This window comes from Cervus elaphus, chromosome 10, assembly GCF_910594005.1.
Source record: "Cervus elaphus chromosome 10, mCerEla1.1, whole genome shotgun sequence".
Taxonomy (NCBI): Eukaryota; Metazoa; Chordata; class Mammalia; order Artiodactyla; family Cervidae; genus Cervus; species Cervus elaphus.
The window spans coordinates 33,876,457-33,902,520 of NC_057824.1; the positions used below are offsets into that span (position 1 = coordinate 33,876,457).

General features: G+C 39.3%; 1 protein-coding gene and 1 pseudogene across 1 annotated transcript in view; one reads left to right on the top strand and one right to left on the bottom strand.

The window, feature by feature from the left end:
- The window catches only part of MOSMO (modulator of smoothened), a 74,788-nt gene that overhangs the window by 2,236 nt on the left and 46,488 nt on the right, over positions 1-26,064 (top strand). The gene's annotated exons all lie outside the window — the stretch shown is intronic.
- Positions 15,376-24,372, bottom strand: LOC122701497 (annotated as a pseudogene).

Sequence of the window (26,064 nt, forward strand, 5' to 3'; positions counted from 1 at the left end):
TTATACTCTATTATATTTGAAAGAAGACAAGAATAAGATGAATACAGCTCCTTCAAATTAGGCAAAGTCATCAGCTGTGAGTTGCCTTGGAGATGGGAGGGACAGAAGACCAAGGTTTGAAAGAAGTAGAAAATGTTTGAAATAATAGTTGTGAGAGACAGCTGGAGACCATAGGATTATCTAGCAGCGTGGAAACTTCACTGAAGCCAGTGGTCATGAACAGAAAGTGTGATAAGCGATCTATGCTTTGTTGACCCTTTGGTGGTGCTCAGCTACTCTGGCACCAGTGTGTGATGAAAGCCAATAGACAGCTTCATTCAGAGTTGTGGTTTGCCAGATACATGCAAGAAAATAACAGAGAAGCAAAAGTGTTTAGGGCATTGGTCAAAATATTGTAATGATAGCTCATTAAATCTCAGCTGGATGAAGAGTAAAAGTGAAAAAGAAAGCTGTTATATATATATATATATATTTTAGTCTTTGAGTACCAGATGGCATATGGTCAGTGGAATAGTTGACGTAGACCCGTCGAGTTGAAGACTTCGCTGAGAGTTATTGATACAGCAGAGTGGAAAGGCAGGGGGCTGGGGGCACAGGGTCCAGGCTGTGATACCGGTGATGTGTGGCTGAAGTGGGGGTGGAGTAGGTGATTTTTTCTTTTATTTCGAACAGTTTCCCTTGCCATCTCAAGATACCTTTCAGTTAAATATTCTGTGTTTAGCAAGAGGAATAAGAGGAGATACTAAGAACACTGGAGATGTTTTCAAAATCATATCTACCCGGTATTTCTTTCCTTTTTTTTTTTTTTTCTGGCCATGCCTTGTGGGATTTTACTTTCCAGTCAGAGACTGAACCAGGGCCCTTGGCAGTGAGAGCATGGAGCCCTAACCACTGGACCACCAGGGAATTCCCTAAGCTGTATTTCTTAAGGTTAAATATGTCAGACAGTGAGCTCCCCAAGACTTAAAATGAATGAAGTAGTATGTTTCTTTGTTCACTCTTGTACCTTTGCATTGTGGTAAGATGTACCTGAATCTTGCCTAGTGTTTGAGCTTGTATGCTCGCTGTACTTTTTACCTGAACAGACAGATCTAGTCTTGAGTTAAAAAAAAAAAAAAAAATCAGTGCAGAGTTACACTTTCCAAATCAATGAAACATTTACAGGAAGTTCAGTTAAGATTTCAAAGGTGGCAGGATTGGCTTTATGCTAAGATCTGCAAAAACAGTGACTTTACCTGGCAGCAAAAAGTTAATGTATTGTTGATTCCCTTTGGTGCATTATACATTGTACAAAAGTCTTGATTGCGATGTTTTTTACTGCAGCTTTTTAAGTGAACAAAGTATATTTTGAAAATAGAATTCCTGGAGCTGAAAGGTTCCTCAGAATGGAGTTTGAAAACCACTGCCATAAACTAGTTAGGGAAAGTTTAGGATTCAAATCCAAACTTTAGCACTTAGTAGCTCTGTTACTTTGGTTAATCTGCCTGGCCTTTCTCCAAAGTTTCCCTTCTGTAAAATAGAGATAACATCTCAGTGAGTTATTGTAATGATTCAGTTAATCCATGTAAAACATTTAGAACAATGCCTGATACATAGTAAGTGCTCATTGAAAGTTAGATATCGTTGTATTGCTGTTCAAGTTTATAACAGGTGTCAAAATCCCAGTTTTGAAACTGAAGCTCAGAACTTACTACTGAGAACTGACACAATCTCATTAGATGCTTGGAAGTGAGGAAACATCAAGGCTTAGCACAAGTCAGATAAATTTGTCTTCCCTTTTGGCTTTGGACTTCTCCATCACTGTTTCTCCTCTTTTAGTCTCTCATCTCCAACTTCTAGTCTCTGTACTCCTCAGCTTCTGAAAGGAAATGAAATATCCCAAAAGGAAATGAAATATCCCAAAACAAAAAGCTGAGTAAAATAACTTCCTTAAATCCCAACTAATAAACTATATTACTGTAAGATTATAAGCCATGTTTCATGCTGGAAGTTTTGTGTGTTTTTTTTTAATTTACCATTTTTTAAGACTTTTTTTTTTTTTGGCTGTGCTGGTTCTTCATTGGTGCACACAGGCTTTCTCTAGTTGCAGTGAGCAGAGGCTCCTCTTCAGCTCGATACTCTTCTTGCGGTGCGTGGGCTGCTCATTGGGGTGGCTTCTCTTGTTGCAGAGCCTGGGGTCTAGAGCATGTGGGCTTTAGTAGTTGTGGCTTACAGGCTTGGTTGCCCCACAGCATGTAGAATCTTCTTGGAGCAAGAATCAAACCCATGTCCCCTGCTTTGGCATGCTCAATCATGTCTGACTCTGCAAACCCATGGACTCTAGCATGCCAGGCTCCTCTTGTCCATGGGATTGTCCTGGCAAGGATACTGGAGTGGGTTGCCATTTCCTCCTCCAGGGGATCTTCCCAACCTAGGGACTGAACCAGTGTCTCCTGCATTGGCAGACAGATTCTTTACCACTGAGCCACTTGGGAAGTCATACTGGCAGTTTTTAATATGTTTTTATAGTATTGGCCCAAATACAGAGAAACTGTATTCCTTTAATTTTCATCTGTGTATGATAGCATTTCCTGAATTTGTTCTAATAGCTTGTGGATTATGCACAAACTTTTAAAGATATGATGACTACCACCCCCCCCCTTTTTTTTTTGGCTGTGCCATAAGACAAGTGGCTTGCAGGACCTTACTTCCCTAACCAGAGATTGAACCCAGGCCCATGGCAGTGAAAAACCCCAATCCCTAACCACTGGACCACCAGTGAACTCTAGAGTGTAACAGAAATAGATGTCATTTGTATGGGGAATATACATTGGGGGGGATACTTTAGTAAGGACCCTTAGGAGTTTCTATTAATGTAATTAAAAGTATTAAATGATAGGTAAATATAATGGCAGAATTACATTAATTCTGCTATACTAGGGTCAAATTTCTACTAGTTACTGGAACTCAATATCAAGACAATATTTTATGTAGTGCTTTATAGTTTTTGAAGCACTTTGACATCTATGACTTGATTTGATTCCCTAGGGTTCTTGTATTTGGCCAATGTTAAATAGTCATTTCTACATTTTCCCCTATAGGTTGGTGCTTTGCACATGAGATTTGAATTTCAGGGTTGCAAAGTCTCCCTTCAGGAACACTCTTCATTGAAGTATTACCTATGTAGGAATTTGTGCACACATCAGTGGCTTAAATTTTTGCCAGAACAGAAGAGGTAAAGGAGATTTGGGTTTCAGGATTAAAGGGATGTCCTGCACTTTGTACAAATACCTTAACCTCACAGTTACTGTTTTCTCATCCCTCAAGAGACAGATCTTTAGTGAAAAAGAAAGATTTTTAACAAGATCAACAAAGATGCTCCTGATAAATATAAGTGATCTAGAGATCCTTTTATTGAGGCATCATCCCTTTATGGCACAGATTTCAGTGACCATTTAGGATTGTGCATGCTCAGTCGCTTCAGTCGTGACCAACTCTTTGTATCTATGGATTGTAGCCTGCCAGGCTCCTCTCCAGGCGAGAATACTGGAGTGGGTTGCCATGCCCTCCTCCAGGGGATCTTCCTGACCCAGGGATCAACCCTGTGTTTCCTGCTTTGTAGGCAGATTTTTTACAGCTGAGCCAGTGGCTCAGCCCAACCATTGAAGATTATTACCATCCTGTATCATCCTAGATGGATTTACTTAGTGTTCTTCTGAAGATTTCCAAGTGTTTCCCAGGAGTCTTCCAGCACATTATGGAACTTGAACCTCTTCCTTATATCTAAGCAAAATTTTTTTTCTCTAGAGTTGGTTCTCTTATTCAGATTATAGTCTGTCATAGTGTATTTGTTCCTGAAAATATCTTTACTCTTGTTCTTTTTAAAATTAGATTGGATGTGAGAGTTTTTAAGGAGTCTCGTTATCATCCTCGTCTCTATTTATGTTGTGAACTAATTGAGAAAAAAAGAGTAAGATATTTAGGAGCCAAAATATTATTTAATATTGATAAAGAGGATATTGGAAAATGTGACTTATATCCTTGGACAAGTAACTTCCTCTTGAAAGTGAAAGTCACTCAGTCATGTCCGACTCTTTGTGACCCCATGGACTGTCCGTGGAATTCTCTAGGCCAGAATACTGGAGTGGGTAGCCTTTCCCTTCTCCAGCTTCCTCTTACTGGGCCTTAAAATTGAACAGACTTAATTCTCCAGTCCCAGGCAGGATTGGGGGACCTGCTCTGTAGGACTTCCAGTGGGAAAGAACGAAAGAGATGAGTGCTCCCTTTAGGCAACTTGCTCCCAAGGGCAAAAAGTTGGACCACTTATGCCCAGTTTTTTATCTTAAACTGCCAGTCAAATGACATTCCTCCTGACCTGAGAAAGATTGAGTGAGGGGACACAGATAAACTTAGATATTCTTAACAGCGGTACCTCCACCCCACCCCTCATGGATAAAAACATCAGAAGTGGGAAGAAAGCCTTAGCTGGTTGAAACCTAGGAGATGGCTAGCCTTTTGCAAGGAAGGATTTTCTTTTTTCTCAAGTACGAAGACTGGCAGATGATTGAAAAAGATGAGGAGGGGTTTCATTTCCCATTCTGTTACCCACTACGCTCTCCACAAAAAATCCTGGCAAACCTCAGATGGACACTGTGGGCTTGACATCTGTCACATAAGAGTTCAAGATCTTTAGGGAGATCCTAGCCTATAAGTTGGTAGCCTTTGGTTTAAAACATTTAAATTACAAGCTTCCGAAGCACATCTGTATGTGAAATAGTAGAAAATTATTAAATGCTAAGCCCTTCTCCTGAACTGTGACAGCTTCAGTAATCAGAGTTGGTTTGGTGTGAAGGAGCTTTGTAACATCATTTGTTAAACAAACTAAACTATCTAGAACTTTGTCGTGTTAATCATTTTGGACATGACTTGTTGAGAAGGACAGAACTGGCTTACCTCAGAGAGCAAAAATCTTGAGATTGTGCTCTTCTTTAACTTAAAAAAGCATTAACAAAACTTCTTCAATGGCCTTTTGAGTCTTTTTCCAGTAAATTTCTTTTTTAAAACAGCTTTTTTGAGATATAGTTTCATTAACCTTAAGATGCACCTATTTAAAGTGTACAATGAAGTGGTTTGTATAACCACAGTCAATTTAGAACATTCTCAGTTCTCCAAAAAGAAACCCCAGATCCCTTCGCCATCACCCCCCAACTTCCTGGTTCTTAGGCAGACTGCTTTCTGTCTTTGTAGACTTGCTTATTCTAGACATTTCATATAAATGGAATCATGCAATGTGTGGTCTTTTGTGATTGGCTTATTTCACCTAGCATAATATTTTCAATGTTCATCCATATTATAGCAAATACCAGTAGTTCATTTCCTCTTATTGCCAAACTGTGTGGTGTATCCCCATTTATTTATCCATTCATCAGTTGATGGATATTGGGGCCAGTTAATTTCTTTGCCTTCCAAGAATACTACTTCTTCATAATGGTAAAGTGGTATAAAATTTTTTCCTTGGCTTTTTAAAAAGTAACATCATCAGTATTATTTATTTCAGCATATCAAATAACAACTTTGAATAAAAATTCAAAGGCCAGTCTTTTTACAGTGTTCACAGGTCATACTTGAAACTTGAAATAATTTATAATACTGTGAATTTCACATCATAGTCCAGATTTTCCAATATGAGATGAGATTTCCTGAACAAAAAGCATTTATTTATTTTACAACCTTAGTTCCAAAAAGCCCCTCTTTTTACTATTATCAACAGAGATGTAGGCACTTCAGGATGAAGGATGTAAGCTAGTTGACCTAAAAGATTTGATGGGGGGAAATTTGGGACCAAGAACATAGACAGAAGTCATGAGAGAGTGGAAAAATCTAAGAGGAAGGAAATTCTGAAAAAGGTATTACAGAGTGATGCGAGCCATTGCATTTATTAGACTGACCAGACTTGTTGAGTTCTTCCTCACTTGGCTGCCAGAATCCCTTTCACAGCTGGCATAGTAAGAGTAATATACATCAGTCCTCCACTGTTCAGCTTAGTATAAACCTAAAATAGTTCTGTTGTTAACCCCTTTCCTCATAAATGTGGAGTTTGTATTGGAGTTGCAGTGTAGTAAAATATCCCATGAGATTTGAGTCAATCTAGATTTGATTTTTTAACTCCCTTTTTATGAATTTTATGGTTTGGGGCATGTAATTTGATTTCTCAGCTATAAAATTGGGAATAGTATATTTATCTCAAAGGATGGTTGTGAGAAAATATGGCATATGAAGAATTAGCACATGGCCTAATATATAGCAAATGCTCAAGTGTTAGTCACTGTTATATGAAAGGTCAAAACATCCTAATTTAAAAATGTTTCCCTTTTGTATTATCTGTTTTATTTATTTACCTGTGTCCTATCTTGTTCTAAAAAGAGATTTAAGGCAATACTGTGTCTGGTGAATATTTCTGAAATCCAGCTTGGGGAAGGGAGCTTTCCAGGAATACAGACTGTGAAGTCAATTGCAGTTCTGATGTAAACTTCATGGGATATATGTAAGTACCAAAACCAAGGAATGCATGAGTTTATATGTTTCTGAAACAGACTAAAGAGGTTTTCTAAGTGAAAGACAGCCTACCATAGTGGAAAGAGCACACAGGGTTTGGGTTAGATCAACATGTAGTCAAATCCCAGTCCCACAATTTGCTAGCCATATAAGTGATCTTAGACAAGTTGTAGTTGATGATTTTTTATTAATCCAAGTTATATCATTCAGATGTGGTTAATACCTGTTGTAGAACTTCCAATTGCTGGGCTGGTTCAGACCCCAACTTTCTATTCACCTATATATTAAAGATTGACTGGTTTGCTGAGTGACTGAACGATAGATATATTAAAGAGTAGTATCTGCAGTGAATTGTGAAAATCATATATTTCCCAAATTATTTTTAAAGGACTATAGTGATCTGTAAAGCTTTCAGTTAGAGTACAGTCAATTAGTCTCACCTCAAAGGCTGAAAATAAGTTTGAGATATATGAGATAGTTTCTTGATAGAAACCTGGCAAGTAGTGCAACTGAAAATTCTTCAGTTTTTGTTTATGAAATAAAATTTCTTCTAGTTGTCATTAGCTTCTTCAATGTACCTGTGAGTTTATGAATTTTTCCATACCCCATTTCAGTGCATACTTAAGCAGTGGGCTATATTTCATAATCTTACAGGGGAAATTTAGACATGTAATAAAGTATTGCTGTTCATGAAATTATTGTTATTGAGTTATAAATAGCTTAATCATGCAACTTGAATGGATAATTGTTTACATAGTGACCCTGTTTTATATCCTCTGAATAACCCAAGAAATTAGGCTGTACAGTGACAGCGGTGATAATATATAGGCATAAATTTCGTGTCTACAACTTTCCTTATTTATGATTATTCACATAAACATAGCATTCATGTTTTTTACTTATTTATGATTATTCACATAAACATAGCATCCATGTTTTTTTGGTTGTCAGAATGTTTTATTGTCAAGCTCTGAAGTTACACATGTTTTTCCAGGTACTTTCTAGAATTCTTTGCCCAGCTAGCAAGTAACTGCTGATAAGTTTGATACTTAAAAAGCATGGTCCACTTGGTAACAATAGATTATGGGTAGTGGTAACATTATTTTATTCTTTATTGACTGTAGACTGATGAAAAGGTAATATTTTGCAAAGCTATTGTTGAAATAGCTAACTAACACAACCTTATTGAAATAGAGAGGTTAACTAAGAGCATGAAGGAACCTAAGGATCCTTGAAAATCAAGGTAAAAAAATGAAACTGTTAGTTGCTCAGTCGAGTCTGACTCTGTGACCCCATGGACTGTAGTCCACCAACTTCTCTGTCCATGAAATTCTCCAGGCAAGAATACTGGAGTGTATAGCCACTCCCTCTGGGGGATCTTCCCGACCCAGGGATCGAACTTGGGTCTTCTGCATTGCATGCAGATTCTTTACAGTCTGAGCCATCAGGGACACCCAATATTTAGCAAGCATATTGTTGAAATAGTAGAGAGGTTAGATAAGAGAATGAGGGAACCTAAGGATCCTTGAAAATCAAAGTACCCAAAACTAAGTATTTGGATCAAAATCACTTTTCAATAACATACCTCTCTAAAATTTATTATGTATTCTCTCATTAGCTGTAAATCCCAGCTAAATTGAATATCCTTACTGGATATGCCATGGGCAAGTAGAATGAAATGGTCCTTTGGGATTTATTGCTTTAGAGTTGACAAAGAAGCATAAAGATTTGGGTGTTGCTATCAGTGATACTTACATGTACTTATGAGTATGTATAAACCAGAATATATAGTTTACTTACATGACATTTCAGTTTATGACTTCAGTTTTTAAGCAAACTGACAGTTCTTTAAATTGCTTTTTTTTCTTTTTAATTGAGATGAAAAGACTGCACTTTTTGTAGGTCTCTTTTTACTAGCTTTGCTATAAATAAAAGGTCACATTTGGTATTTTGACACTTGCTGTTGTGTATATTGAGCAAAAAGGCAGCTGTTGACTTTTAATATAGATCTGTTCAACAGAGACCGTATACTGCTATCATTAGAGATTAAAAAAAGTAAAGAAAATGCAGTTGGTTGGATCAAGTAAGAAAATGGGAGAGGGGAATTTCATTGGGTCTCCCCATTTGTGGTATATTCACAGTAAGTTATTTACCTGGAACATTATTGGGTCCACTTTCAGCTATAATACAGAAATTTTTTTCAAAAATATGACATGTGCAAAGTAAGGCAAAGATCTCCAAAGCCATTTCATTTATGACCAGTTCACTTATAAAGTACCATCCATTTTAATAAATCTTTCATTTACTGTGAATATTTCTTAAATCTTCACGTAGATATTTCCTATACCACTGTACTTTATTACAGACAGTCTCACAGTAAATGCTTATTAAGATATGTGTGGTCTGTAAGGAACTGTACTAAATATTCTGAGGGATTTCTTTTAAGTGAATGAAAAAGTATTTTATCTTTGAGGAACCTCTAAAGTGTATGGGAAGATTCATTTCAGTTCATCTCTATACATCACTGCTAAATTTATCTTTCTGAAGGATAGGATGGTAATATTCAGTTCAGTTTAGTCGCTCAGTCGTGTCCGACTCTGCACCCCTATGAACTGCAGCACTCCAGGCCCCCCGGTCCATCACCAAATCCTGGAGTTTACTCAGACTCATGTCCATAGAGTCAGTGATGCCATCCAGCCATCTCATCCTCTGTCATACCCTTCTCCTCCTGCCCCCAATCCCTCCCAGCATCAGGGTCTTATCAAATGAGTCAACTCTTCACAGGAGGTGGCCAAAGTATTGGAGTTTCAGCTTCATCATCAGTCCTTCGAATGAACACCCAGGACTGATCTCCTTTAGGATGGACTGGTTGGATCTCCTTGCAGTCCAAGGCACTCTCAAGAGTCTTCTCCAACACCACAGTTCAAAAGCATCAATTCTTCTGTGTTCAGCTTTCTTCACAGTCCAACTCTCACATTCATACATGACCACTGGAAAAACCATAGCCTTGACTAGACGAACCTTTGTTGGCAAAATAATGTCTCTGCTTTTTAATATGCTATCTAGGTTGATCATAACTTTCCTTCCAAGGAGTAAGTATCTTTTAATTTCATGGCTGCAGTCACCATCTGCAGTGATTTTGGAACCCCCCAAAATAAAGTCTGACACTGTTTCCACTGTTTCCCCATCTATTTCCCATAAAGTGATGGGACCAGATGCCGTGATCTTAGTTTTCTGAATGTTGAGCATTAAGCCAACTTTTTCACTCTCCTCTTTCACTTTCATCAAGAGGCTTTTTAGTTCCTCTTCACTTTCTGCCATAAGGGGGGTGTCATCTGCATATCTCAGGTTATTGATATTTCTCCCAGCAATCTTGATTCCAGCTTGTGCTTCTTCCAGCCCAGCGTTTCTCATGATGTTAAATAGTTGCAAATATTTATAAGTGCTTGCTTTATGACAGCTACTTTTCTAGACATTTTTTACATGTGTGAACCAATTTAATCCTCACAACATGCCTAAGTGCTGCTATTAGCCCCACAGAGATACAAAGAAATTAAGTAAGTTGCCCAGGGTCACACAGCTGCTAAGTGGGAAAGCTGAGATTTGAATCTAGCTCCAGAGTCCTGGCTTTTAACCACTGCGTATGTTTGGACCAGAAACCCTCAGTGACCCTCCATCTACCATAGCACAGAAGGCCCTTAATCTTCGCAACATGCCTCTGGCTTATCTTTCCAACTTTTGATCCTGCTTTTCCCTACATGGATCTACCTTCCAGCCCCTCTGTATTACTTTTCCGTTTCCTAAATATAATCTGTAGTCTCTTTACTCATCTCTAAGTCTTTGTTTATGTTGTTTATTCTCAGTGTGATGCTCTCTCAGTGCTTAGCAGTTCCTGTCGGTCAGTGTCCTACCCATCTTCCAAGCATATGTCAACTGCTGTCTTCATAAAAATCTGTTTTGATCCCCTACCTCACGTGATTTTTCCCTTTTGTGTGTTTTTCATGGTAGGATATCTGTATTATGGTTATTTGTATGTTACTTTCCCTGCTTTCTAGTGTAGATTTTTAAAGTTCTGTAAGAATAGAGCTTCCTCCCTGGCTCATTGGTAAAGAATCCACCCGCCATTGCCGGAGACACAGATTCATTCCCTGGTCTGGGAAGATCCCACATACCTTGGAGCAGTTAAGCTCACGCACCGCGACTACAGAGCGTGTGCTTTATACGGAGCCACAACTACTGAGCCCATGTGCCACAAGTACTGAAGCCTGGTCACTCTAGAGCCTGTGCTCCACAATGAGATGCCTTCGCACCGCAACTAAAGAGTAGCCCCCACTCTCCACAGCTAGAGAAAAGCCCACGCAGCATCGAAGACCCAGCACAGACAAAAATAAATAATTTTGTAAAATTTTATATATAAAAAAAGAACAGGGCGTAAAACTTATTGATCTCTGTACCTTAGCACTCACTCCAATTTGCACTTGGCAGGAAAGAGGAAGTGTTACGGTAGACACTAAGTCTTTAAACCTGGAGTAGGGAACAGAATTAGGAACTTTGGACAGTGAGCCGCTTTAAGGGCAAAAGTGATGATTTTGATTTAGAGGTTATGTTTCAAGTGAGCGTAGAATATCGAAGCAGAAAGGGGCTAATCAGGAAAGAGGGATTTGGCATCCCTAGTTGTCATCTCTCATTTTCACAAATATGATATTTATATTTTTAATATACCAAGTTTTCTTTCAATAGCTGTATGTCCACGAAATTCATAATTTTTTTCCATGTTGTCAGTTGGTTTTTTTTTTGGAAAGTAAGGTCCAGCTACTATCTAGTTATTCCCAACTTTGAAAAAATATTTTAAGGTAAAAGTTAATTTGTAGGTTGATTAGTTGATTCTCTGGGTCAGTACAGAAATTAGGTTATTAGGCTAGTCCGTAAGACCTTGTCATGACTGAAATATTTACTTCTGTATAAAAAAATAGAAAGCAATACAGTTACATTACTGATAAAAAGCTTTTTAAAAAGTAGAAATAGCTTGTATCTCTGATCCTTTAACACATGACATTTCTTCTATGTGACAGAGGTGCTTCACTGAGATTCTTCTTAACATTTGTCAACAATATTTTGAGTCATTTTTTACTTACAAATCACCCTGGCAGATGAAGAAAAAGAAGACTTGCAGAAAATGTATGTTTAAGAGATTTCTTGAGGTAGAATATCCAGAGATAGAACTAACTCAGTGGAGATGAGGAAGATTTGTATGAGTGCGTGAATGTATGTGTGATTTTTGTGGTGTGTGATGGTAGGAAGTGATGGGGAAGATAAGGAACTTATAGTGGATGAATGATCTCTCCATGGGAAAGCAAAGTGGTATAGAATAAGCTGGATCCAATATTCTTTATCCAACCCCCATGAGAGGGACCATTAGTCCTGGTTAGTATGGCTACTGTTTGTTGAGGGGCCCTGTGAATGAATAGAATAAGGAGGAAAATAGTATTTTCTGTGTCAGTTGGGGTACAAATGGTACAAATTAAGTGTTTTTAACTTGAAGAGTATTTCTGTTGATACTTGGCTTCTAATTTAGGCTTTGCTGTAGAGGTTTTGTTTGTGCTTGAAAAATTACCTGAATGCTTTTTCTTTCTATTTTTCCCAACCAAAAAATAGTTCCATGCTCCTCTTTCACCATCCATCCATCTCTTGATTTAAAATAAAAGTGGGTGTATATGATATAATATATTGAATTCTTGGGAAAATATTAATAAAGATGTTGTGAAAGGAATACAGGTGTGAAGCCAGAATTCAGTTCAGATAGTGGCTCTGCCACTTTTGAGCTGTGTGGATTTGGACTTCTTGGCTTGACCTCTGAGTTTAGTTTCCTCATCTGTTTGTTGTTCAATTGCTCAGTCATGTCCGACTCTTTGTGACCCCTTGGACTGCAGCACCCTAGGCTTCCCTGTCCCTCACTATCCCCCAAAAGTTTGTTCAATCTCATGTCCATTGAGTCAATGATGCCATCCAACCATCTCATGCTCTGTGGCCTCCTTGTCTTCCTGTCTTCAATCTTTCAGGTGTTAGAGTCTTTTCCAGTGAGTCAGCTCTTTGCATCAGGTGGCTGAAGTATTGGAGTTTCAGCCTCAGCATCAGTCCTTCCAATGAATATTCAGGACTGATTTCCTTTGGGATTGACTGGCTAGATCTCCTTGAAGTCCAAAGGACTCTCAAGAGTCTTCTCCAACACCACAGTTCAAAAGCATCAATTCTTTGGTGCTCAGCCTTCTTTACAGTCTGACTTTCACATTCATACATGACTACTGGAAAAACCGTAGGTACTGGGGTCCAGCCTCGGTAAGTGACGCCACGAACAGGGAACCTGAAGGTAAGCCCCCCCATTGTTCAGTTTTCGGGACGGCTAGGACCCCACTAGGGTGCTGCAGGCCCCCCTGCATAAGATAGGTAGGGTGAGGAAAGTGGGTAGGCTTCAGGTTTCTTCTTTAGGACCCCACTAGGGCGCTACAGGCCCCCCTGCATAAGAAAGGTAGGGCAAGAAAGGTGGGTACGTTTCAGGTTCCTTCTCTAAAGATCCTCTCCTTTTTCTTCTTCTAATTGCTAACAAAAATGGGTAACAGAGAGTCAAAAGAAAGGCAACTCTTTATTGGAGTGATATTACAACTATTAAACAAGAGAGGTATTAAAGTAAAAAAGGCCAGCATTCAATCTTTTTTCACATTTGTACAGGAGCAATGCCCTTGGTTCCCAGAACAGGACACTGTTAACTTAGATTCATGGGAAAACAGTTAAGAGATTATTATACTTTACATGGACCAGAGAAGGTGTCCACTGATACCTTCTCCCTGTGGAGTATGATTAGAGATGCTTTAGATCCGACTCACGAATCCGAAAGAGTGAAAGTTAAGGGAAATGAAGACGATGATGAGTCCAAACCGAGCTATCAACAGTTAAGAGAAATGTTAGCTGCTCTGAACACCAATAGTCATCCAGAAGGTGGGGACGAAAAAGAAAAACAACTTTCACCCCAAGATGAGCAAGATTTAGAGGAAGCAGCAGCTCATTATCATTCTGATGAGGATTGGTCCTTTTTTGCCAAAGACACTCCTAAAAGTCTAAGGGATATATCTCCAATTAGGCCTTCTGTAAAATTCGATCCTAAAATATCCTCAAAACAGGGTAAAAAAGGTATGGGGCAATCTCAACCCCCCATGCCTGCCCCTCCATATGGGGGTAAAGGTCCTCCCTTAGGTTTTTCACGAAGAAGGGTGCTTTCAAGGCACAGAAATCTCAAGAGCAGTTCTCCTAGGTTCCCTCACCCTCCTGCTCTCCACCCGGGTGCCCTTCCCAATAAAATCTCTTGCTTTGTCATCACATGTGTCTCCTCGGACAATTCATTTCCGAGTGTTAGACAAGAGCCCAGTTTGGGGCCCTGGAAGGGGTCCCCCTTCCTGCAACACATAGGTTTGACTGTATTGACCTTGTGGGCAAAGTCATGTCTCTGCTCTTTAATATGCTGCTTAGGTTTGTCATAGCTTTTCTTTCAAGGAACAGGCGTCTTTTAATTTCATGGCTGCAGTCACTGACCACAGTGATTTTGGAGCCCAAGAAAATTAAGTCTGTCACTGTTTGCATTGTTTCCCCCATCTATGTACCATGAAGTGATGGGACCAGATGCCATGATACTCGTTTTTTGAATGTTGAGTTTTAAGCCAACTTTTTTACTCTCCTCTTTCACCTTCATCAAGAGGCTCTTTAGTTCCTCTTTACTTTCTGCCATAAGAGCAGTGTCATCTGCATATCTGAGGTTATTGATATTTCTCCTGGCAGTCTTGATTCCACCTTGTGCTTCATCCACCTGGCATTTTGCATGATGTACTCTGCATAGAAGTTAAATAAGGAGGGTGATAATATACAGCCTCGACATACTCCTTTCCAAGTTTGGAACCAGTCTGTTGTTCCATGTCTATTCCTAACTGTTGCTTCTTGACCTGCATACAGGTTTCTCAGTAGGCAGGTAAGATAGCTGGTATTCGCATCTCTTTAAGAATTTTCCACAGGTTGTTGTGACCCACACAGTTAAAGGCTTTACCACAGTCAATAAATTTTGGAATTCCCTTGCTGGCTTTTTTTTTTTTTTTTTTTTTGATATGATGGATTTTGGCAGTTTGACCTCTGGTTCCTCTGCCTTTTCTAAACCCAGCTTGTACTAATTTCTCAGTTGAGGCCTAGCTTGGAGGATTTTGAGCATGACCTTGCTAGCATGTGAAATGAGCACTGTTGTGTTGTAGTTTGAACATTCTTTGGCATTGCTCTCCTTTGGGATTGAAATGAAAATTGACTTTTTCCAGCCCTGTGGCCACTGCTGAGTTTTCCAAATTTATTGGCATATCTCAGCTATTTGACATATTGAGTGCAACACTTACATAGCATCATCTTTTAGGATTTAAAATAGCTCAGCTGAAATTCCAACACCTCCACTAGCTTTGTTCGTAGTAGTGCTTCCTCAGGCCCACTTGACTTCATATTCCAGGATGTCTGGCTCTGGGCAAGTGATCACACCATCATGGTTATCTGGGTCATTAAGATCTTTTTTGTACAGTTCTTCTGTGTATTCTTGCCACCTGTTCTTAATATCTTCTGCTTCTGTTAGGTCGTAGTGTTTCTGTCCTTTAATTGTGCCCACATTTGCAGGAAATGTTCCTTTGGTCTCTCTCATTTTCTTGAGGAGATCTCTAGTCTTCCCCATTGGATTGTTTTCCTCTATTTCTTTGCCATGTGTCCTGGGACCAGATGCCATGATCTTAGTTTTCTGAATGTTGAGCTTTAAGCCAACTTTTTCACTCTCCTCTTTCACTTTCATCAAGAGGTTCTTTAGTTCTTCACTTTCTGCCATAAGGGTGGTGTCATCTGCATATCTGAGATGATTGATATTTCTCCCAGCAATCTTGATTCCAGCTTGTGCTTCTTCCAGCCCAGCGTTTCTCATGATGTACTCTGCATATAAGTTAAATAAGCAGGGTGACAATATACAGCCTTGATGTACTCCTTTTCCTATTTGGAACCAATTTGTTGTTCCATGTCCAGTTCTAACTATTGCTTCTTGACCTGCATACAGATTTCTCAAGAGGCAGGTCAGGTGGTCTGGTATTCCCATCTCCTCCAGAATTTTCCACCGTTTATTGTGATCCACACAGTCAAAGGCTTTGGCATAGTCAATAAAGCAGAAGCAGATGTTTTTCTGGAACTCTCTTTGCTTTTTTGATGATCCAGCAGATGTTGGCAATTTGATCTCTGGTTCCTCTGTCTTTTCTAAAACCAGCTTGAACATCTGGAAGTTCACGGTTCACGTACTGTTGAAGCGTGGCTTGGAGAATTTTGAACATTACTAGTGTGTGAAATGAGTGCAATTGTGAGGTGGTTTGAGCATTCTTTGGCACTGACTTTCTTTGGGATTGGAATGGAAACTGACTTTTTCCAGTCCCGTGGCCACTGCTGAGTTTTCCAAATTTGCTGGCATATTGAGTGCAGCACTTTCACAGCAGCATCTTTTAGGATTTGAAATAGCTCAACTGGAATTCCATCACCTCCACTAGCTTTGTTCGTAGTGATGCTTCCTAAGGCCCGCTTGACTTTACATTCCAGGATGTCTGGCTCTAGGTGAGTGATCACACCATCGTGATTATCTAGGTCATGAAGATCTCTTTTGTATAGTTCTTCTGTGTATTCTTGCCACCTCTTCTTAATATCTTCTACTTCTGTTAGGTCCATACCATTTTTGTCCTTTATTGAGCCCATCTTTGCATGAAATGTTCGCTTGGTAGCTCTAATTTTCTTGAAGAGATCTCTAGTCTTTCCCATTCTATTGTTTTCAGTGGCAGACTTTATTTTGGGGGGCTCCAAAATCACTACAGATGGTGACTGAAGTCATGAAATTAAAAGACACTTACTCCTTGAAAGAAAAGTTATGACCAAGCTAGACAGCATATTAAAAAAGCAGAGACTTTTTAAATTTAATTAAATTGTTAATTTAATTGTTTAATTTAATTTAATTGTTACTTTGCCAACAAAAGTCCGTGTAGTCAAAGCTATGATTTTTCCACTAGTCATGTATGCATGTGAGAGTTGGGACTATAAAGAAAGCTGAACGCCGAAGAATTGATGCTTTTGAACTGTGGTGTTGGAGAAGACTCTTTAGAGTCCCTTGGACTGCAAGGAGATCCAACCAGTCCATCCTAAAGGAAATTAGTCCTGAATATTTGTTGGAAGGACTGATGTTGAAGCTGAAACTCCAATACATTGGCCACCTGATGCAAAGAGCTGACTCATTTGAAGAGACCCTGATGCTGAGAAAGATTGAAGGCAGGAGGAAAAGGGGATGACAGAGGATGAGATGGTTGGATGGCATCACCGACTCAGTGGGCGTGAGTTTGAGTAAACTCCAGGAGTTGGTGATGGACAGGGAGGCCTGGCATGCTGCAGTCCATGGGGTTGCAAAAAGTTGGACACGACTCAGCAACTGAACTGAACTGATATCTTTGCATTATTCACTTAAGATGGTTTTCTTATCTCTCCTTGCTATTCTTTGGAACTCTGCATTCAGATGCATATATCTTTCCTTTTCTCCTTAGCCTTTCGATTCTCTTTTCTTGGCTATTTGTAAGGCATCCTCAGACAAACATTTTGCCTTCTTGCATTTCTTTTTCTTGTGAATGGTTTTGGTCATAGCCTCCTGTACAGTGTTATGAACCTCTGGCCATAGTTCTTCAGGCACTCTCTTTCTCAGACCTAATCCCTTGAATCTGTTTTTCATTTCCTCTGTATAATCATAAGGTATTTGATTTAGATCGTGCCTAAATAGCCTAGTGGTTTTCCCTACTTTCTTCAATTTTAAGTTTGAATTTTGCAATAAGGAACTCATCATCTGAGCCACAGTCAGCTCCCAGTCTTGTTTTGCTAACTGTGTAGAGCTTCTCCATCTTTGGGTGCAAAGAATATAATCAATATATTCAATCAGTATAATCAGTTTGATTTCAGTATTGACCATTTGGTGATGTCCTTGTGTAGAGTCATCTCTTTTGTTGTTGGAAGAGGGTTGCTGTGACCAGTTCGTTTTCTTGGCAAAACTTTGTTAGTCTTTGCCCTGCTTCATTTTATACTCCAAGGCCAAACTTGCCTGTTACTCCAGGTATCTCTTCAATTCTTACTTCTGCATTTCAGTCCTCTGTGATGAAAAGGACATCTTATTTTTGTGTTAGTTCTAGAAGGTCTTGTGGATCTTCATAGTCATTCAGCTTCATCTTCTTCAGCATTAGTGATTGGGGCATAGGCTTGGATTACTGTAATGTTGAATGATTTGCTTTGAAAATGAACTGAAATTATTCTGTCATTTTTGAGATTGTACCCCAAGTACTGCATTTTGGACTCTTTTCTTGACTATGAGAGCTACTCCATTTCTTCTAAGGGATTCTTGCCCAAAGTAGTAGATATAATGGTCATCTGAGTTAAATTTGCTCATTCCTGTCCCTCCACCCCGAGAGCATTGTCTTCTACAAACACAAAACCTGGAAATTGTTGAGGAAGATGGAACCTCCTAACCATTGTTTAGTGTGGGAGTTGGTGTTCCGGCAGCATATTGGGTTGGGCTAGTTGGGATGGGTCGCATTGGACTTGTAGCTGCGTTGTGTCTGCTGAGTGTCTGTCCGGGAACGGGAATAGCTGGGTAGAAGGCAGAGAAGGGGGCTTCCCTGGTAGCTCAGCTAGTAAAGAATCCACCTAAATGCAGGAGACCTCGGTTTGATTCCTTGGTCAGTAAGATCCTCTGGAGAGGATACCCACTCCAGTATTCTTGGGCTTCCCTGATGGCTCAGATAGTAAAGAGTCTGCCTGCAATGCAGGAGACCTGGGTTCGATCCCTGGGTTGGGAAGATTCCCTGGAAGAGGGCGTGGCAAGCCACTCCATTATTCTTACCTGGAGAATCTCCATGGACAAAGGAGCCTGGCAGCTACAGTCCATGAGGTCACAAAGAGTCGGACATGACTGAGTGACTCAGCACAGCACGGCACATTCCCGTCCACTTAGTTCCCTCATTGCTAAAATGTCAGTGTTCACGCTCGCCATCTCCTGTTTGACCGCTTTCGATTTACCTTGATTCGTGGACCTCACATTCCAGGTTTCTATGCAGTATTGTTCTGACAGCATTGGACTTTACTTTCACCACCGGACACGTCCACAGCTGGGCGTCCATTCCTCTTTGGCTCCGCGTCTTTATTCTTTCTGGAGCTATTTCTCTGCTCTTCTCCAGTAGCATATTGGACATCTACCAGTCTGGGGGGTTCATCTTTCAGCGTCTTAGCTTTTTGCCTTTTTATACTGTTCATCTGTAAATGGGGATAATACCTATTACCGTGCAAAGTGGCTGGACAGATCAATATACCTGAAACACCTGCCACACCTATGTGCAGGCACCTATGATAGGTAGCTGTTGTTGTTAAGGAGCTAAATGGATTAATCTCTTATCATATCACAATACATAAAATATAATGTTGAAATTGGCTATTTACTCCTCATACAGTCACCAAAAGCAATCTTGATTTTTTTTTTTTTCAACTTGGATATATCACTGTGTTAGACCTGGTTGTCCATATCATTTTTACCATACATGCCTGATATTCTTAACCTGGATTGCTGTCTTATTCCTTCCAGTTTAGTGCACTAAGAGAAAAAAAATACCAGGCAGCCTATTTATTATGTATTTATTTATTTGTTTTTGGCTGCCCTGGGTCTTCATTGCTGCGTGCAAGCTTTTTCTAGTGGTGGTGAGTGAAGGCCACTCTTCATTGCAGTGCACAGGCTTCTCCTTGCAGTGACTTCTCTTGTTACAGTCCATGGGTTCTAGGGTACACAGGTTTCAGTAGTTGTGGCGTACTGGCTTCGCTGCTCCTCAGCATGTAGAATATTTCCAGACCAGGGATCAAACCCATGTCCCCTGAATTAGCAGGTAGATTCTTAACCACTGGACAACCAGGGAAGTCTCAGGTAGCCTATTTAAATGCTTATATACAAGTTCTGTTCTGCATATTAAAGGTAACATGTATTTGGGGATTTTCCAGTAATGATGACAGAATATACTAAACCATATTTCTGTCAGCCTTCTTACTGTAACTAACATTTGCTAAGTGTGCTATGGATGTAGTTTGTGGCCCAAGAATAGATTTCCCCCTAACCAGCCAACTATATAAGCCATGACCTTGACCTCCTTAGTTGAAGTCAGTAACCAAGTATAAAGTCTTGTAAAAGTAAAGGATGATTGATAATCACAGGTAACTTATAAGATAATTTGTTGTAGTCCTATTCGTTTGCTTATCATGAGACAAAAAATGAGAAACTTTGTATTTTCCTATCCTGTAGATAAAATAATTATATTGAAAGTTTAAATTTTTAAAATCATTAATTGAATCACTGAAAAAACTGTAGCAATGAATCTTCTTTAAATAACAGATGTATATAGGCATGTAAGATCACTTTTAGGACTCCCACTCTCACAAGATTTAATGGGTTAGGATCAGAAAACAAACTCTTACATTGAAGTGTGGCTGATATAGGACTAACTTCCAGAGCTTTAGAGGACTGTTTCTATCAGTAGTATTTGCCTACTAACCATCCAGTAGGTAGTTATCATCCATTAACCATCTAGATTCACACTAGTAGCCAGTAAGATGCTTGCTTTAAGTGGACCACCTTGTATTTAAGATTTTATTTTTTTGACTTTCAAGTTTTATTTTTTTAATTGGAGTATAGTTGATTTTCAGTGTTGGGTTAGTTTCTGCTCTACAGCAAAGTGAATCAGTTATGCATACACATATATCCACTCTTCTTATAGATTCTTTACCCATATAGGTCATTACAGAGTTTTCAGTAGAGTTTCCTGTGCTATACAAGAAGATCCTTATTACTTATCTATTTTATCTCTAGTAGTGTATATATGTCAATTCCAATCTCCCAATTTATCCTTCACCACTTAAGATTTTAATTAATGTTACTGTGAATATCTTCAGAGTTAGCAGGGAGGTTGGTGCATTTTGGTTTTTTACTACTGTTCTGTTTCTTTTCTTTTTTTTATTTTTGTCTCTGTTAAGTTGTTGGCCAGTGCTTTTGTTCTCTTTGTTAACCTAGAGTTAATGTAAATACATAAATACTTTTCCCATAAATACTTAAATACTTTATCCCTTATATATCACCTCCTGTTGCCTTCTGCCCTCCCTCTTTAGGAACTTGTGGCAAATCCCCAACTTGACCATTCAAGCAGTTCACATCCAGTTGAAAAAGTCTGGGGTGCAAATATCATCAGCCATCCCAAATGGTGCAGTTCCCAGTGACTTTCCTTGTATCCCCTTAAGTATACAACCAAAGCCCTCTAATGTGGTTAAGGGCTCCAATTTTCTGATTTGGGGTGTTTTTGTTTTTTGTTTTTTTTTTTTGAGGAGAATCCATCCATTTCTTTGAAGAACAAGACTGTCTTTTGACTGTATGATTATAAACTACAGAAACACTTGCTCCTTTTTTGTGAACTTATTCTCTTCTGCATTCCAGAAATTCTTCAGCGATTCTGCTCTGTTGTTGACATTTTCCCATGCTGTTATAGAATTTTTCTAAATGTAAATTGCTTGGGTCACTTCATTGAGATTTGGAGAAGGAAGAAGAGCAAACTGACTCACTTTATCTCCCAAAGTGAAAGTGTTAGTTGCTAAGTGGTGTCCAGATGTTTTGCGACGCCATGGACTGTAGCTTATCAGACTCCTGTGTCCATGGAATTCTCTAGGCAAGAATACTGGAGTGGGTAGCCATTCCCTTCTCCAGGGAATCTCCCCAACCCAAGGATCAAACACAGGTCTCCTGAATTGCAGGCAGTTTCTTTACCAAAAAGCCCAAAGATGTGTCAGTTCAGTTCAGTCGCTCAGTCGTGTCTGACTTTGCGACCCCATGAACCACAGCACGCCAGCCTCCCTGTCCATCACCAACTCCCGGAGTCCACCCAAACCCATGTCCATTGTGTCAGTGATGTCATCCAACCATCTCATTCTCTGTCGTCCCCTTCTCCTCCCGCCTTCAATCTTTCCCAGCATCAGAGTCTTTTCAAATGAGTCAGCTCTCCACATCAGGTGTCCAAAGTATTGGAGTTTCAGCTTCAACATCAGTCCCTCCAGTGAACACCCAGGACTGATCTCCTTTAGGATGGACTGGTTGGATCTCCTTGCAGTCCAAGGGACTCTAAAGAGTCTTCTCCAACTCCACAGTTCAAAAGCATCAATTCTTCTGCACTCAGCTTTCTTTTAATAAATGCTAATCGAATGAGAAATCAAAAGAGATTTAGTCTATATTAGTTTATTGTATTTTAAATTTTTATTAACACTCAGAAAAGTTGTTATATAGTAATTTTCCTAAGTCACACTTTTTTCTTTTTTAAAGTAAGCTAGAAAAGATTTGGCTTCCCTGGTGCCACAGTGGTAAAGAATCTACCTGCCAAATGCAGGAATCGTGGGTTCCATCCCTGGGTTGGGAATAGCTCCTGGAGAAGGAAATGGCAACCTGCTGCAGTATTCTTGCCTGGGAAATCCCATGGACAGAGGAGCCCGGTGGGCTGCAGTCCATGGGGTCGCCAAATAGTTGGACATGACTTAGCGACTAAACAACAAAACAACAACAAAAAGAGGCTTAAATGCTGTAGCCCCCAAATGGTAAGAACATTGCATGATTGGTTAGAATGCAGGAGACATTACATTAGTTAAGTGACTAATAACACAGACTAGAATCTGGATTCAAATTCTCCCTGTGCTCTTTGCTAGTGGCATGGTCTTGGCTGACATACTTCAGAGGTCTCTTTAAAGGTTAAAACATTCATGTATATAAAACAGTGCTTGGCACATGTGTCAACTAAAATTAATGGGACTAACTTTTGGAGATTCTTTGCTATAATCTTTTCAATAGTCATAGGCAGTTATCTTAAAATTGATCATAAATGCTGTGTAGTTTTTGGTTGTAGATATAAATGTCACCATACTAGAATATAGAATCTAGCCCATGTACAAATGGACTTTTTTTTTTTTACCTTTTATAAAGAATAATACCACTATAATGAAATGCTAAAAAAAAAAAAAGCTTTACTTGAACTATGTATATGTTTCACATACTCACAAAAAATAAAAATGATAGCAAGAAAGTAAGTCCTACTGTTGAATACAAATTGAAACCAGTGAGCCTAACTCTATGTCAGACTGATAATGTAACTACCAAGGAAAAAATAATTAACTTGAATACAGCGCTCTGATTGTGCTCTCTTAATGGGCCATACCTAAGGACAAAGAGACCAGCAAGGAAATGTTGATCTTGGTAGGTAGCGAAACCCCTATAGTAGCTCTTAACAAGAAATGTTATTCCCATTTTGCTGATGAAGAAGTATAGTTGAAGAAGGGAATGATTTGTTAGGCACATTTAATTAGGTGGTAGAGCTGAATTTAAAAGCCTGTTCATTATACCACACTACTTTTTTAAATTGTTATGGTGTGCTATTCAGATGAGTCCTGGTCTCTTTAGTTCTTCCCTTTCGTTTATTGTTCCTCCCTTCCCTTTATCTTTTATTATTTCTTTTCTTTATCATCTGTATTATTAGTCAGAACCTCATTTTCAAGAGCTTCCTGACATCTTGTATCTCCTTTCCTTCAAGAATTTCATTCCATACCATCATGCCTACCTTTTTGAAATCTGCCTTCCTAAGTTAAAAGGTGTGTGACACTTCCCACTCTTTTCACTATGAATTCCAAGGTGGCCTGAAAGATTTTCTTTTGATTCTCATTCTTACTTTGTCAATAATTAGTTTCCTGCTGAATTATAGCTAGTGTCAAATTCATGATTACTTACAGGCATAATCTGTATTGATAACTAAGCCTGAAAGTTGTAAATGAGAGAGCTTCAGTCTTTTTTTTTTTTTTTCCAGTTTGTTTCAATTGTTTATTAACTGACCAGATTACAGAAATAATCCTGGTAGATACCTTAGTTCATCCTTCTGATAAGCCTGTTGATCTGGTCTTCCCTGTTGCCAGCATCTCCACCTTCTACAAAATGGGTGGTCTTTTTCTTCATTCCACCTTGTGGAGAAGACAGTTTAAAGGACCAGTTTAAAGTTTAAAATTGTTTGTCCTTTAAACTGTTAAAGGACAGTTTAAAGTTGTTTGCTTCTTTGAAATGTTTTCCAGTGGTATAGATCTCATGAATCAGATCCTGCATGCAGATGACTCCGTATTTCCCAAGAGATTGAGCAATCAGTGCGTTGTCTGTCAGGGCAATTCGCTTCTTGTTCATTTTGCCATAACCACGCTTGTAGATCAGTTCATTTACAGACTTCAGATTTGGGTACACCCATGCAATATATGGCTCCTCAATTCTCAGCATGTGAATTGATGCCTTGTTGAGCTTCACAAAGATGCCATTGAAGATCTGCCGGAGGCGAAGGAGCTGCAGCACCTTTCGAACCTTCGGGCTCACACCGTTGATACCTCTGATCCTGATGACAAATGCCAATTTGGGTTCCGTGGGTACATAGAAGTTGCCGACTTTTCGTGCCATCCTAGCCACTTGAATTTCAGTTCTGTACATCTGCCTGTGTTCCCTGTGGTGATGCTTCGCTTTTCATAGATAAGCTTCCTCCTTGCCTTTCGAAGCATCTTTTGGGCAAACTTCTTTCTCAGGCACTTGATCTTAAGCGCTATAAAATTCTTTCGCTTTTTCTTAAGGATTTCTGGCACAGCAGGAACCTTCTTTTTCTTCTCTTGTGCACCCTTCATGGTTCCAGCCGGGAAAGAGAGCTTCATTCCTTTTTTTTTTTTTTTTAATTTTTATTAGTTGGAGGCTAATTACTTCACAACATTTCAGTGGGTTTTGTCATACATTGATATGAATCAGCCATAGAGTTACGCGTATTCCCCATCCTGATCCCCCCTCCCACCTCCCTCTCCACCCGATTCCTCTGGGTCTTCCCAGTGCACCAGGCCCGAGCACTTGTCTCATGCATCCCACCTGGGCTGGTGATCTGTTTCACCATAGATAATATACATGCTGTTCTTTCGAGAGCTTCATTCTTAAAGACATCTATCTGTTTGTAACTTGAAATATCTTATGGGGATTTGGTGAGACATGCGGCAGGGAAAGTGATAGAGAATGCAATTGTTGGACCTGCATTTTTTCCACGAGAGATAGTAGAAACAAATATCAGTTTGTAAACTGTGATTTTGAAATGATTCATTCATTAAAGAAGGCAAATAAAAATAGCAGTGAAACAAGACATAATAACTAGTTGTTAAATGAACTTTCTTTCCTTTGAAAAGGAACTGATTAAGGAAGAAAATATGTAAATAATTTGAGTACATAAGCTGCTGTTTGAGATTTTGCTGGGTAAAAATGATGGGAAGAATTAAACTGTACAAGAATTTAGTTGGATCTTGCTTAAAGTACTTTGTGTTGTAAATCTCCAAACTTACTTTTAAACTGTATCATTTAAAGAACCTCTTCTTGAATTAGCACAATCAAAATGGAATTCATTCTGTTTTTTAATCACTCCTGAATTACTGTCTTTAATTTTTTTTTAAATTCTGGATTATTCCAGTTGGCCCAGTCTTTTTAAAAAAATTTTAATTTTATTTTAGAGTATAGCCAATTAGCAATATTGTGATAGTTTCAGGTAAATAGCAGAGGGACTCAGCCATACCCGATACATGTATCCATTCTCCTCCAAACCACCTTCCCATCCAGGCTGCCACATAACATTGAGCAAAGTTCCCTGTGCTATACAGTAGATCCTTGTTGGTTATCCATTTCAGATATAGCAGTGTGTGCATGTCATCCCAAACTGACTCCTCTTCCTCCCATTCTTACCACCTGGCAACCATAAGTTCATTCTCAAAGTCTGGGAGCCTGTTTCTAGTTTGTAAATAAGTTCATTTCTATCATTTCTTTTTAGATTCCACACACAAGGGGTACCATATGATATTTCTCCTTCTGTGTCTGACTTCATGAATATAACAATCTCTAGGTCCGTCTCTGTTGCTGCAGATGGCATCACTTCAGTATTTCCACTATCTTTAAAGTGCATGATTTTAAAATGTAGTTTAAAATAATATAGTAACTCAGCTGGTAAAGCATCTGCCTGCAATGCAGGAGACCCCAGTTCTATTTCTAGGTTGGGAAGATCCCCTGGAGAAGGGATAGGCTACCCACTCCAGTATTCTTGGGCTTCCCTGGTTGCTCAGACAGTGAAGAATCCACCTGCAATGTAGGAGATCTGGGTTCGATCCCTGGATTGGGAAGATCCCCTGGAGGAGGGCATGGCAACCCACTCCAGTATTGCCTGGAGAATCCCCATGGACAGAGGTGCCCGGCGGGCTACAGTCCATGAGGTCACAAAGAGTCGGACATGACTGAGCAACTAAACACAGCAGATCCCAGAGAAATTGTCCAGAAAACCGAGGCCCAGAATTTCA